The following is a 13,839-nucleotide window of genomic DNA, read 5'->3' as shown; positions in this document are numbered from 1 at the left end:
TTAACTAGTAATGTTTACTGAAAACATGAGTTTAAAACTAGATATTATGCATAAATGGATGTTTTGTGCTATAGCACTTGCTTTGCACAATACTTCTACATTGGACTTAGGTTCAAAGAAAATATATAAAAGAGTTAAAGATAAAGAGTTAGCAGTATAGCATACAGCCAACACAGAGTTAACAGTTCAAAGAAATGATGCTTGCTCATACAGCCTACAACATAGGGTCCAGAGAGTTAATCATGATAAATGATCTACAAGTTTACCTAAGCTTGGGGAGGAATCACTACACACTGATGGTAAGTGTCAGAAACTGGGGGACACATCCAGTATGCAAATAGACTGTGTCAAAAACTAATAGAAAAGAAGCTGCCAATGGCAACAGACTAAACTCAGTTATTATACGTTAAAGTTTAGTCAGGGTGACTTTATATGTGGCTACAAATTATCAAATAACTCAAAGTAGTTGAGTAATATTGTGGAATATTAAATGTTACATTAAATAGGCTTAATTTATGTTCAAACAAATCGTGTTACTGAGTTTGTGAGTAAAATCTTGTGAAATCCCTTGAAGTGTGATTGGTGGGAGATGCCAGACTGATAAATGGTGGTACCTACCTGATGACCCCTATTGCCTTATAAAATCTTTATGAAGTGTTTTAAAGCCACATTATTTCTTATAAAAACGCATTTATGTTTATCCTTAACATTAAATATCTGTTTTTGTTACTGATTCAAAAATCAATCTGGGTTGAAGTTCTGGATAATATAAATAATCCTCATAATTTCCCTATTAATATAACCCATATGGCCAGCAGGTGTGTGTGTACAGTAATTCTATATGTAATGCATATGGTCAACTTTAACATTGCTTGAAAACTATTAAATATTTAAACAAATTGTCCAGATTATTTATAATTTACACTGTAAAAAGTGTAGCCCTGCTCAAATTAAAAAAATTGATGTCCATTTGTTGCATCTAAACTATTTGACTTCACTCAATCTAAATAAAGTCAATTGTTACAACCTGATTATTTTATTTTGACATAAACCATATTACTTTACTCGACCCAATATTAATTATTCACCTTGATCCAAGTTAAATTCTTTACATTTCAGTTTCGGAACCAAACTAATACATTTAAATTGAACCGAACTTAAAAAAAAAATCATGGCAGCATATTCAGAAGTTCCAGAAGTTACTGTGGCATGGAAGAGGACGGATTACCAGCGAGATTCGTTTCAGTGCTCTCTTGCTCTTTTTATTTTTGCTCTGAGGAGGACACTAAGAGCTGGATTTACATGGGATTCCACTTGTTACACCTTAGCCCATGTCTGTGTTATGTTTCTCCCTCATTTGTTCCCTAGTGCTCCTGCCCCTCTGTTTTCCTGTCATGTGTTCACAGCCACGTGTTTCTGTTATGTATGTCACGTCTTAGCCCTGCCCTAACCATCAGTGTTCTCACCTGTGTCTTATCTGTAGCCCTGCCCCCTCATCAGCCCTGCCCAGGTGTTCCTCCTGTATTTAAGCCCCTCTGTTTGTACATGCTGTGTCGAGTCTTTTGTATTTCCTAGCCTGTATATCTGACCTTGTTTCCTGTTTGTAGTGTTTAGCCTTCGTAGCCTAGCCTTGTATCTTAGTGTTTGTATCCCTTAATCTTAGCCTTTGTTTATGTATTCCGTTTTCGTTTCTGTGTTTGTTTTGTTTATTTAATAAATAGTTATCTTTGCACTTACGTCCTCCTCCTCCTTCACACCCCTCCGTCTCCCGTAACATAAGACTCGACCGAACTATGGACGTAGCAAAGTGGAATGCCACGAGGAAGGCGGACCTGGCGTATCTCCGGTTCCTCGCGGAGCTAATTCGGGGGGATGAACCGCTCCCGGCGCCTCTCCGTGGGGTGGAGAGTGTCGGCCCAGCTCCAGCTAAGCTAACTAGCATGTTAGCTCCACCGCACTCTCCAGCCCGGCCGACTTCCAGCACTCCAGCTCGGCCGGCTTCCAGCTCTCCAGCGCGGCCGACTTCCAGCTCTCCAGCGCGGCCGACTTTCAGCACTCCAGCTCGGCCGGCGTCCAGCTCTCCAGCTCGGCCGACTTCCAGCACTCCAGCGCGGCCGACTTCCAGCACTCAAGCCCGGCCGCCTTCCAGCTCTCAAGCCCGGCCGACTCCCAGCTCTCAAGCTCGGCCGGATCCCAGCTGTACAGCCCGGCTGGATTCCGGGTTTTCGACTCCTGCTCCGGAAGCAAGCTCCGGTCCGGTGTTTTCAGCCACGCCCACTGCTGAGTCTGCGGTTCCAGTCCGGATCCTGGCGGCAGCCGCACTCTCGGCTCCCGCTGAAGCGGCTTCTTCGCCAGCAGGACCCACCGCCTCTGTTTCAGCGCTGCTCGCGGCTCCGGCCGCCTCTGGATCAGCGCTGCTCGCGGCTCCGGCCGTCTCTGACTTTGTACCCGCGGTGCCTGCCGCGCTCACGCCAGCAGGACCCACCGCCTCTGTTTCAGCGCTGCTCGCGGCTCCGGCCGCCTCTGGATCAGCGCTGCTCGCGGCTCCGGCCGCCTCTGACCCAGTTCCCGCGGCCCCGGCCGCCTCTGACCCAGTTCCCGCGGCCCCGGCCGCCTTTGACCCAGTTCCCGCGGCCCCGGCCGCCTCTGACTCTGTGCCCGCTGTTACCCCAGTTCATGTGCATGGGGGTCCAGCCTCTGCTCCTGTGCCTACTCCCAGGTCACGAGCTCCTAGACCCGCCGCGCCTGCTCAAGCTGCACCCGCCGCGCCTGCTCAAGCTGCACCCGCCGCGCCTGCTCAAGCTGCACCCGCCGCGCCTGCTCAAGCTGCACCCGCCGCGCCTGCTCAAGCTGCACCCGCCGCGCCTGCTCAAGCTGCACCCGCCGCGCCTGCTCAAGCTGCACCCGCCGCGCCTGCTCAAGCTGCACCCGCCGCGCCTGCTCAAGCTGCACCCGCCGCGCCTGCTCAAGCTGCACCCGCCGCGCCTGCTCAAGCAGCTCCCGCTGCTCCAGCCTCAGCTCCAGCACCAGCAGCTCCCGCTGCTCCAGCCTCAGCTCCAGCACCAGCAGCTCCCGCTGCTCCAGCCTCAGCTCCAGCACCAGCAGCTCCCGCTGCTCCAGCCTCAGCTCCAGCACCAGCAGCTCCCGCTGCTACAGCCTCAGCTCCAGCACCAGCAGCTCCCGCTGCTACAGCCTCAGCTCCAGCACCAGCAGCTCCCGCTGCTACAGCCTCAGCTCCAGCACCAGCAGCTCCCGCTGCTACAGCCTCAGCTCCAGCACCAGCAGCTCCCGCTGCTACAGCCTCAGCTCCAGCACCAGCAGCTCCCGCTGCTACAGCCTCAGCTCCAGCACCAGCACCTGCTGCTACAGCTCCAGCTCCAGCACCTGCTGCCACAGCTCCAGCTCCAGCACCTGCTGCCACAGCTCCAGCACCAGCAGCTCCCGCTGCTACAGCCTCAGCTCCAGCACCAGCAGCTCCCGCTGCTACAGCCTCAGCTCCAGCACCAGCAGCTCCCGCTGCTACAGCCTCAGCACCAGCAGCTCCCGCTGCTACAGCCTCAGCTCCTGTGTCTGCAGTGCCTGCCGCTCATGTGGTACCCACTGTGGTGACCCTGTGCCCGCGGCTCCGGCCGCCTCTGACCCTGTGCCCGCGGCTCCGGCCGCCTCTGACCCTGTGCCCGCGGCTCCGGCCGCCTCTGACCCTGTGCCCGCGGCTCCGGCCGCCTCTGACCCTGTGCCCGCGGCTCCGGCCGCCTCTGACCCTGTGCCCGCGGCTCCGGCCGCCTCTGACCCTGTGCCCACTCCCAGAACTTTGTATGCCCCCAGGCCTATCCCCAGGCCTGCTCCCAGGTCACGGGCTTCTAGGCCCGCCCCAAGGCCCCCGGACCTCTGCCCAAGAACTGTGCCCAGGCTGGCCCCTCTAACTACCCCACAGACTTTAGCCAGTCCTGGGCATCCCCAAGTTGTGTTTGTGCCCATGTCTCTCCCTGTCCTGGTCCCCGTGTCTGTGTTTGTTCCCGTTCCTGTCCCCGGTGGTTTTCCTGTTCCCGTCCCTGTCACTGTGTTTGTGTCCGTCCCTGTCCATGTATTTGTTCCAGTTCCCCTGTCCAGTTTTGTCCAGCCCCCTGTCCAGTCTCAGCCCCGTGTCCAGCCCCCTGTCCAGTCTCAGCCCCGTGTCCAGCCCCCTGTCCAGTCTCAGCCCCGTGTCCAGCCTCCTGTCCAGTCTCAGCCCCGTGTCCAGCCTCCTGTCCAGTCTCAGCCCCGTGTCCAGCCTCCTGTCCAGCCCTGTGTCCTGTCCCCTGTCCAGTCCCAGTCTCCGTTCCCTGTCCAGTCTCCGTCTCCTGTTCGGTTCCCTGTCCAGTCCTCTGTCCAGTCTCCGTTCGTGTCCCCTGTCCAGTCCCTGTTCCCTCTCTCTCGGCGCCTCTGGAAGTGGCGCCGTTGAGGGGGGGTTATGTTACACCTTAGCCCATGTCTGTGTTATGTTTCTCCCTCATTTGTTCCCTAGTGCTCCTGCCCCTCTGTTTTCCTGTCATGTGTTCACAGCCACGTGTTTCTGTTATGTATGTCACGTCTTAGCCCTGCCCTAACCATCAGTGTTCTCACCTGTGTCTTATCTGTAGCCCTGCCCCCTCATCAGCCCTGCCCAGGTGTTCCTCCTGTATTTAAGCCCCTCTGTTTGTACATGCTGTGTCGAGTCTTTTGTATTTCCTAGCCTGTATATCTGACCTTGTTTCCTGTTTGTAGTGTTTAGCCTTCGTAGCCTAGCCTTGTATCTTAGTGTTTGTATCCCTTAATCTTAGCCTTTGTTTATGTATTCCGTTTTCGTTTCTGTGTTTGTTTTGTTTATTTAATAAATAGTTATCTTTGCACTTACGTCCTCCTCCTCCTTCACACCCCTCCGTCTCCCGTAACACCACTATTGAAAGTAAAACTAACTACAGCTCCAACGCAGCTAACCCCACTCCCACACACAGAAAACACACAAAGGGTGAGGCACAAAACAACCACATAACTGATAACTACATGAATAATACTAGAACAGTGATAATAAAACATGACATGAAACTCTGGGATAAACAGTAACATAAACACGCAGAAAAACACCCACTTCCCCCAACAGGGTGAGCTCATATAATTCCTTCCGCCCCCCCTCCAGTCCCGATGCCACAATACCATAAGCATCTCGCGAGCGCGTTCAGGCACTTTCTCCCTCTCTCATTCTCTCTCTCACGAGCGCGTTCAGGCACTTTCTCCCTCTCTCATTCTCTCTCTCGCGAGCGCGTTCAGGCACTTTCTCCCTCTCTCCCTCAGTGCTCTGAAGCACTTCTCTACAACTTCTCCCGTGCTCCACAGTGCGCATGCGCAATTCATGTTTGATTCAAATTAAAAATATTACATCCTTATCTCTTTTCTTCGAGTATGATTTCAGTGGAACCAAAACATTTGGTTTATTTCCTTCAGAATTGTAATTAATTTAGTCTAAATCAAAATTGACACATCAAAATTCAAAAAGGTTGAGTTTCACAATAAAGTCAATAATTGTACTATGTGTTCAATCATATTTATTAGCTTGAATGAACAGCTCCATGCTTCACTTTTTACAGTGTATGTGTGAGTTTTTTGTGACACCACATTCCAGGTAAGGTTGCTAAAATACAGACTAATGTCAATCTCTTTTAATTTATATGGCCAAATATAGCTGCAATCAGTATGGCAAGTGCTGCAGTGAGACGAGAAGGAGACACAATAGCGAGTTATATGAATTAATAAACAAAAAAGTAAATAAATCAGGACTACAGCAACAAGGAAACGTGGAGTACACTTTAGACTGAAAAAATAAAGAAAAATACAACCTTACTGACGTAAAACACACACAAGAACCATCAAGGGAACACAGAAAGAAATCGACTATATGTATACGGAAGAAGACAGGAAACAAGGAACACCTGGGGACAGGTAACGAGGGGGCAGAGCTACAAAAGAGCACAGATGAAAACAATAAGGCGGAGACATGGTAGGAAGGCGGAGACACGGGGAGCACATGGGGAAGGACAGATAGGGGAGACACAGAACAGGATACAGTATTTTACAATTTTTGACAAACCAACAACTTACTGTTCAATTCTGTTCAATATTTTGATAATATAATGTGGAAACTGTTTATGTAGAAAGATCTACCAGCAAGTTTAGTTTCAGCTTGCAATTTAGTAGAAATATCAGTTGTTTCTAACAGTGATAACTGCAGTTCACTGCTGTAAATTGCAGCTCAGAACCAGCTTTAGCAGGTAGCTGGTTTCAGATGGTCTAAGCTGGTCTATTTCATGGTCAGTGTGTGAAAAGATGGTCATTCTCTGTGCTAGTAAGCTATGTGGTGAACCTCTTGACCAGCAAAGTGTGTGTTACATTAGATTACATTGGTTAGATCGTTGATGGTCATGCTTGATGCTGTTCAACCATCGTGGTCAGATTGGTTGACCAGCTTGGTTTGCTGGTCACTTGGCCAGCCAGCATGGTCAAGCTTGGTCATACTTTACTTTGCCGACTGTTGCTCTGAATGTCCTGTGTGTGTGATTGCAGAGAGCTCAGGTAGAGTGGCAGCAGGGCATGGTGCTTCCTTCCAATGAGCTAGAACAGCAGGTTATAATGTTATGTAATGTTCTGCATCTAATAAGAGTGTGTTGTAGTTGGTTATATTCACTGTTTGCTTGTTTGTTAAGTGCAATAGGTCTGTGATGAGCTTAATAAAGAGCTTTCTTTAAAGAACCATGCTGCTTTATGTGGATCTTTCGTCTCTTACACCACAATATCTTTTAACCAGCATGTTCAGGTTTTATCTTTCTTGCAGAGCACCTAAAGAATCAAACATACTCTGATCAGAATCTAAACTGGTCAATCATCTTAACAAGCTTAACCAGATTGAGGGGGCCATGATGTTTTGTTTAGCAGGTTTAAGGTAGGAGAGACTTCGCTAAAATATTAATAATAATATCATCTGTTAGTTCTTTCTTCTATACAAAAGGACTCACTCGTTAATTTCTCCAGTTTCTCAGAAATTATGGGTATAGTAAGGAATTTCTCATTCCACGGCTGCAGCCTTGGCTTTGAGAAAATAATTAATTTAGGTGTTGGAGGACATTTCATCACAAAGCTTTTTCACAATGTTCTTAAACATGTCAAGCAATCATAAAGTGATCATAACCCTTTTTTAGCAATCTATAGAGCACCAGTCAATTGCAGATCACACAGGCATAAAACTCCTAAAAGGCATGAACTAATTATTTTAATTCATTATGGATGTGTTTTGGGTATAATATGAAAAAAATCAATTAGTGTGTCACTTCCCATTCCCCTTAAGAGCCAGGTGCGCATTCATATTTTAACAGTGCGGTGCTTTTGTGCTTCTCAGCAGAGGATACTGACCTGCGTGTTCCTAATGGAAAGGTATGCCAACAGCTCATTTACACCAGGGGTGTCCAAACTACGGCCCGCGGGCTATTTGCGGCCCGTTTCCTTTTTTGGAGCGGCCCGCGATGTATTTTAGTATTTTAGAATGGCCCGCTGTTAAGCAGGTTTTTATTATGTGAGATTTAAAGTTTGAACGCTGGGTCTCAGAAACGGGCCAAAGAGTCTAAAAGCGGAGAGAGTGCGCTTTTTTAGCACAGAAAAACAGACCAAAGAGTCTAAAAGTTGCCGTAATTAAGGAGTTTAATATTAAGAGACATCATGAAATTAAACATCAATTTGAAAAATCTTAGTTTACACAACACTGTAAAAGATAAAGATAGTAAGTCAAGTAAAATGGTGTGTAAATTAAAGTAATTAGGAAAATGTATTATTTAAAGTGGTATATTTCATTATTTGTTTTATTATAGAGTTTGTGGCCCGTGACTTCAAATATATTTCTCCTTCTGGCCCCCAACAAAAAAAGTTTGGACACCCCTGATTTACACAAACAAGAATGTTATTTTATTCTTTATTCTGTTTATTGTTGAGGTACAAGTCAAGTTTTTGCTCTGCAGGACTATAAGGCCCTTTATCTCCATTTTGCTTGTTTAATTTTGTGCTTTTTTATATTTATTTTTTATATTATAAATATATTATATTATCTTATAAGTGACAAAAATGTGATCACAAGAAAAATGGAATGACTATTTCATGTTAAATGTCAAAAATAAGTGGGACTAGAACATCTCATATTGAACAGGTGGTGTAAATCAATAAAAAAATTGTATTAATCATAACTAATCATGATTAATCACACTTTCTCTTCTCGTTAAAACTAAAAGCTTTAAAAATAAGCATTTTAACGTAAATAATTGGCTAAAGAACTATTGAATTAATCACAACATTAGAGAGAGCATACATTTAAGCATAAATAAATAGAAATTTGGTGTTTTAGGTGAAATTCTCTCATACTGGCCACTGGATACTCAACATGGCACTTCATAGCAAGACAATTCTCTGAGAATGTGAGAAACAGAATACTGTTCTGTACATACACTTACCTATAGGTTTAAGTCTCTAACTTATTCTTGCCTTTTTCTAAACAGAAATCACAACTTGCACAGCACAGGATCTGCCATGTTTTTTACATCCAGTTTGTGAGAAGCTCATACCTGCTCCTGCCGTGTAAATTGTGCTGTTGGCGTGTCTAGTTGTACAGATGCAAGGAGCAATCAGAGAATTTCTAAAAAGAGAAAAATACTTACTTCAGAATCTGTTCTGAGTTTCTCCGGCCACCAGAGGTCGCTGAGTCTAAAATGAATTTGTTTATGTGGCTCAACCTTTAGATCAGGGGTGTCCAAACTTTTTTTGTTGGGGGCCAGAAGGAGAAATATATTATAAAAGTCATGGGCCACAGACTCTGTAATAAAACAAAAAATGAAATATACCACTTTAAATAATACTTTTTTTCCTGATTACTTTCATTTACACATCATTTTACTTGACTAACTGTCTTTATCTTTGACAGTGTTGTGTAAACTAAGATTTTTCAAATAGATGTTTCATTTCATGATGTCTCTTTGGCCCGTTTTTCTGCTCTACAACTGCGCACTCTCTCCGCTTTTAGACTCTTTGGCCTGTTTTTCTCCGCTGCAACTGTGCAATTTCTCCGCTTTTAGACTCTTTGGCCTGCTTTTCTGCGCTACAACTGCGCACTTTCTCCGCTTTTAGACTCTTTGGCCCGTTTTTCTGCTCTACAACTGCGCACTCTCTCCGCTTTTAGACTCTTTGGCCCGTTTTTCTGCTCTACAACTGCGCACTCTCTCCGCTTTTAGACTCTTTGGCCTGTTTTTCTGCTCTATAACTGCGCGCCCTCTCCAATTTTAGACTCTTTGGCCTGTTTTTCTGCGCTAGAAATGCGCACTCTCTCCGCTTTTAGACTCTTTGGCCGTTTCTGACACCTAGCGTTCAAACTTTGAATCTCACATTATAAAAACCTGCTTAACAGCGGGCCAACTTTCATTCTATTTCTAAAATACCTCGCGAGCCGCACCAAAAAAAGAAACGGGCCATAGTTTGGACACCCCTGCTTTAGATAAATGCACTGCAGGTCAGGTAAATGAACTGAGCCCTCATAATACCAAAGAAACACCGACAGTCATTTAGCTCCATTTACCTCCATTCACTGAGGACTTGGGGGCTCCCTCTAGGGGTTTGTAGTCACAGGGAAATAGGAAGTAACTTGTCCTCAGTTCCACTAAAACTGGTGCAAATATGGGCTTGACCACTGAAAAGACCACTGAAAAGTTCTTATCAATTTTTTGTTGGCCTCCAGTGTTAAATCCGTTAATAACCTACAGTGGTGTGAAAAAGTATTTGCCCCTCCATGCCCCTCCATTCTTATCATCAACGAAATTTAAATATTAGTGTTTTTCGCCTTGGCACTTTACCATGTAGGCCGTGTTGACCAGTTTCCTTCTTATGGTGGAGTTATGAGCGCTGACCTTAACTGAAACCTGCAGCTCTTTGGATGTTTTTGTGGGGTCTTTTTTTGTGACCTTTTGGATGAGTCGTCGCTGCGCTCTCGGGGTAATTTTGATTGGCCAGCCACTCCTAGGAAGGTTCACCACTGTTCCACGTTTTCGCCATTGGTGGATAATGCCTCTCACTATGGTTCACTGGAGTCCCAAAACTTAGAAACTAGAAATGGCTTTATAATCTTTTCCAGATTGATAGATCTCAATTACTTTGAGGTCCTATTTAAGTGATTTGTTGACTGAGAACAAGTGTGTCAGTAATCAGGCCTGTGTGTGGCTACAGAAATTTAACTCAGGTGTGAAAAAACACAGTTAAGTTATGTATGTTTGTGTTAATTAGTGTTGCCTTTGATTAATATTTAAATTTGTTTGTGTCAGGGGAGTGCAGGCAGGAAGACGTGGAGGTGGATGCATACGCAGGTAAAGGAATATATTTAATAAATAAATAACAAATAAACAAAGAAACAAGGAACAAGTAAACACGTAACAAAGAAATAAACCAAAACAAAGAGGGGATAACGATAACATAAAACAGGGAGGCTAAACAAAATACTAACAAACAAGGAACTAAAACAAGACTGGATAAACTAAACTGGGCAAGGGAGTAAACAAGGAAAATAAACAAGGAACTAGAAGCAAAATGAGATAAACACTGAACTAGGAAACGGGCAAACGAGACAAAACCACATAAGTAGGTGCAAAGACCGACGAACACAGACTGGAACACTAGGGCTATATAACACACACGGGAAGTAGAAACACCTGGGGCAAGGCTAGGGGGCAGAGCTACAAATTGACACAGGTGGAAAACTACTGAGATAGAACACAGGGGCACAGGTCACGTGGGACACACACAGGCAAGAGTACAGACAGGGAACAGGGCCAGGACGTGACAGTTTGGCAAATACATACACACATATATTTTATTTGATTAAACCTAAACTAAAATTATTTGACTAAAACTAAACTAAAACTAGTCTAAAGCTAATAATAATTAAATGATGAATGTGTGACTAAAACAGAGTACAAATTTTAGTTAAAACACTAAGACTAAGACTAAAACTATATCAAAATTACCTGTCAAAATTAACACTGTGGGCCTCATCCTATTCAGAACACCTTACTCGCTCATGGTTCAGCTCCATCTACAGTAGGCCTCTTTGTGCAGTGTGTAGCCCAGATGGGGCCAGTGTTTAACCATTTCTGCTCCCGTAACTGACCCTAAAGGGGAGCCCACATGGACCTCATGGACAAAATGTACTGGTCTCAGTTGGGCTACTCATACAGGCCTCACATGGGCATGTTATCTAGGCAGCTTGGCTTGGTTGTGATGACTGCAGACTTAATTTGCACACTATAAAAGGTCATTATTTGTTTAAAACATATAAACATATAAAAAAGAGGTGGAGCAGTCTTCAAAGGCTCTCCACAGGAATCGGTTACCATATTTAGCCTGAGCTGAAGCATGGCTTAAGAGTGGCTGAATTCTTGTAAATGGTCACGTAACCAGCACAGGGGAAAATAAGAAGCGGGTCAGCTTGCCACGCTGAGAAACATCCTGTGATGGAAACCACATGCGGTGAAAGAGGTGTGAAGGTCTGCTTGCTCTTGCATGCAGAGATCAGAGATCAGTGAGAGAGGCTGATGCAGGGGTGCACAGCGCCGTACCCACAACAAAACAGTAGCTTTGCACTTTGAGTGAGTGGACTGTGGTGTCAAACAAACAGGAAACTGAGACAAAGCACAACCATAAAAATAGATTCTGCCATGAATCTTTATGCAGGCTGCTTTAATATGTTTAATTTAATAAAAAACTGTTTTGAGACGATTCTGCAGTTTAAAATGCACATCATGAATCGATTTAATCAAATTTAAGACATTTTTTTAGGAAGATATTGGTGAATGAGCCTGTTGTCTCTTTCTTTGTATTATTTTTATTATTATTATTAGTTCAGATTTGATCTAATGACCTGTTTTCAGTTCGTGTTCTGCTGCAAGGTGAAGGATAGTATCTCTATTAGTATCTCTATGGCTCTATTGTTAATCAAACATGTATTTTTAAACCCTTTGTGCATTCACTTCAATTGCAATGTGGTTTAATTTAAAGCTCAGTACACCAGTTTTTTTTTTTTCTAAGCTGGTATTACATTTGATCCATAGATTAGTCAGTTAAGCTTTCCCAGTGACTTTTATAATTTATTAAAGGGCAGTTATTTTAAGATCTAATCACATATAATAGACAAGGCCTGGTGTCTCATTTTGAGTAATCATAATAATCCTTTATGTATTTGTGGTAAAAGAAAGAAAACCGAAAACAAACGTTGGGTCCATCATATAGAAAGGTTGGTGTAGAATGACTCATTTTTGTGCTTGGGGCTTTTCAGGTTAAGGGGGAAACACAGTTTAATGAGTTTGGCTGCATCAAATCAGATAACAGATTAAATCTACAGGCAACCCAGTCAGTGCGTCTTTGCTGTCGTAACGACGGGAAAAGTATGCAGCGTCCCGCTCAAAATATGCAGAAAACTTGGATGAACTAATTCTTCTTAATTAATCATGGGTGTGTTTGGGGCGTAACATAAATAATCCAACTAGCGTGTCACTTGAAATTAACTTTAATATTCAGGCGTGCTCTGACCTTGGCAGATTGCTATTTTAGGGGTGCAGCTATGTGGACGTGTCCAATGCTTCTCAGCAGAGGAATCTAGCCTGCTCTTTCATGCTTGTTCCTTCTGTTTATTCTTAACGTAAAAGTTTGCATAGGTGACAACAGGCAAGCTCTATGGGTTTCTGCATTGCTGCATGTCCATGTGTGCACGCCTGTGTTCACAATTTACTACCAAAATAGCAATGAACATCTGACTGTTGATTGTTATCTGTCTAGGTTAATTTTAGTCAGTGGCGCACCTGTGTTTTCCATTGCCAAGAAAGCGATACTCCAGAAATGTACCCGAACACAGCTCATTCATTTTGAGACCACCACACTTATTTCTGTAGATATTCACAAACACTGTTGCTATTTAAATAATGCAGGCAGTGTGCATGAAAATAGACTGGTGGGCGGGTGTAAGATAGCAAGGATCATCGTAATGTCTCTTTTGCAGGGTGGAGGACCGATCAAAACACATGCATGGGGGTAAATTCCATTTTATTGGTAGCACTTTACAATGAGAGTACAATAATTTAACATTAGAAAAAAATAAAAAAGTTATTCATTAGCAGTAGCTTACACATTATTCATCATAACTTTTTTAAACTAATGTTTTAGTTTATTATTATCATTTTTTAAGCATTTAAATTCAGTACTGTTTATTACGAAACAACTACTGTCAATAAATAATTAGTTGAGACATCACTTAACCATGTAACAATATTTATTACTTTTGTATGCACTGTTATTTGTGATCCTTATTATAAAGTGTTACCAAGCAAATATTTTGAGACAAAACTGCCACAGTTATATATAGTTGTGCAGACAGAGGTGCGAACAAAAGGGAGGGAGGGAGAGAGAGAGAGAGAGAGAGAGAGAGAGAGAGAGAGAGAGAGAGAGAGAGGTGTCTGTGCTGTAGTAGGTGGGGTCTGAAGTTCACGTGTAAGCACATTTGAGTGGCGTTCTATTCTGCCTGTAAGAAAAAACAACGAAAACCATGAGGATTAATAACATTTTTTACCAAAAAAATATATTGAGACACAAGTGCCCCATTTATTTATAGTTCAGAAGTTCAGAAACAAATGATCTAAACATAAAAAGAAGCAGACAAGAGAGAGAGAGAGAGAGAGATACAGAGACTAAAAGAGAGAGAGTGTCTGTATTGTAGTAGGTGGGGCCTGAAGTTCACATGTAAGCACATTTGAGTGA

This window comes from Astyanax mexicanus, chromosome 8, assembly GCF_023375975.1.
Source record: "Astyanax mexicanus isolate ESR-SI-001 chromosome 8, AstMex3_surface, whole genome shotgun sequence".
Lineage (NCBI taxonomy): Eukaryota > Metazoa > Chordata > Actinopteri > Characiformes > Acestrorhamphidae > Astyanax > Astyanax mexicanus.
This window is presented reverse-complemented; position numbering follows the sequence as displayed.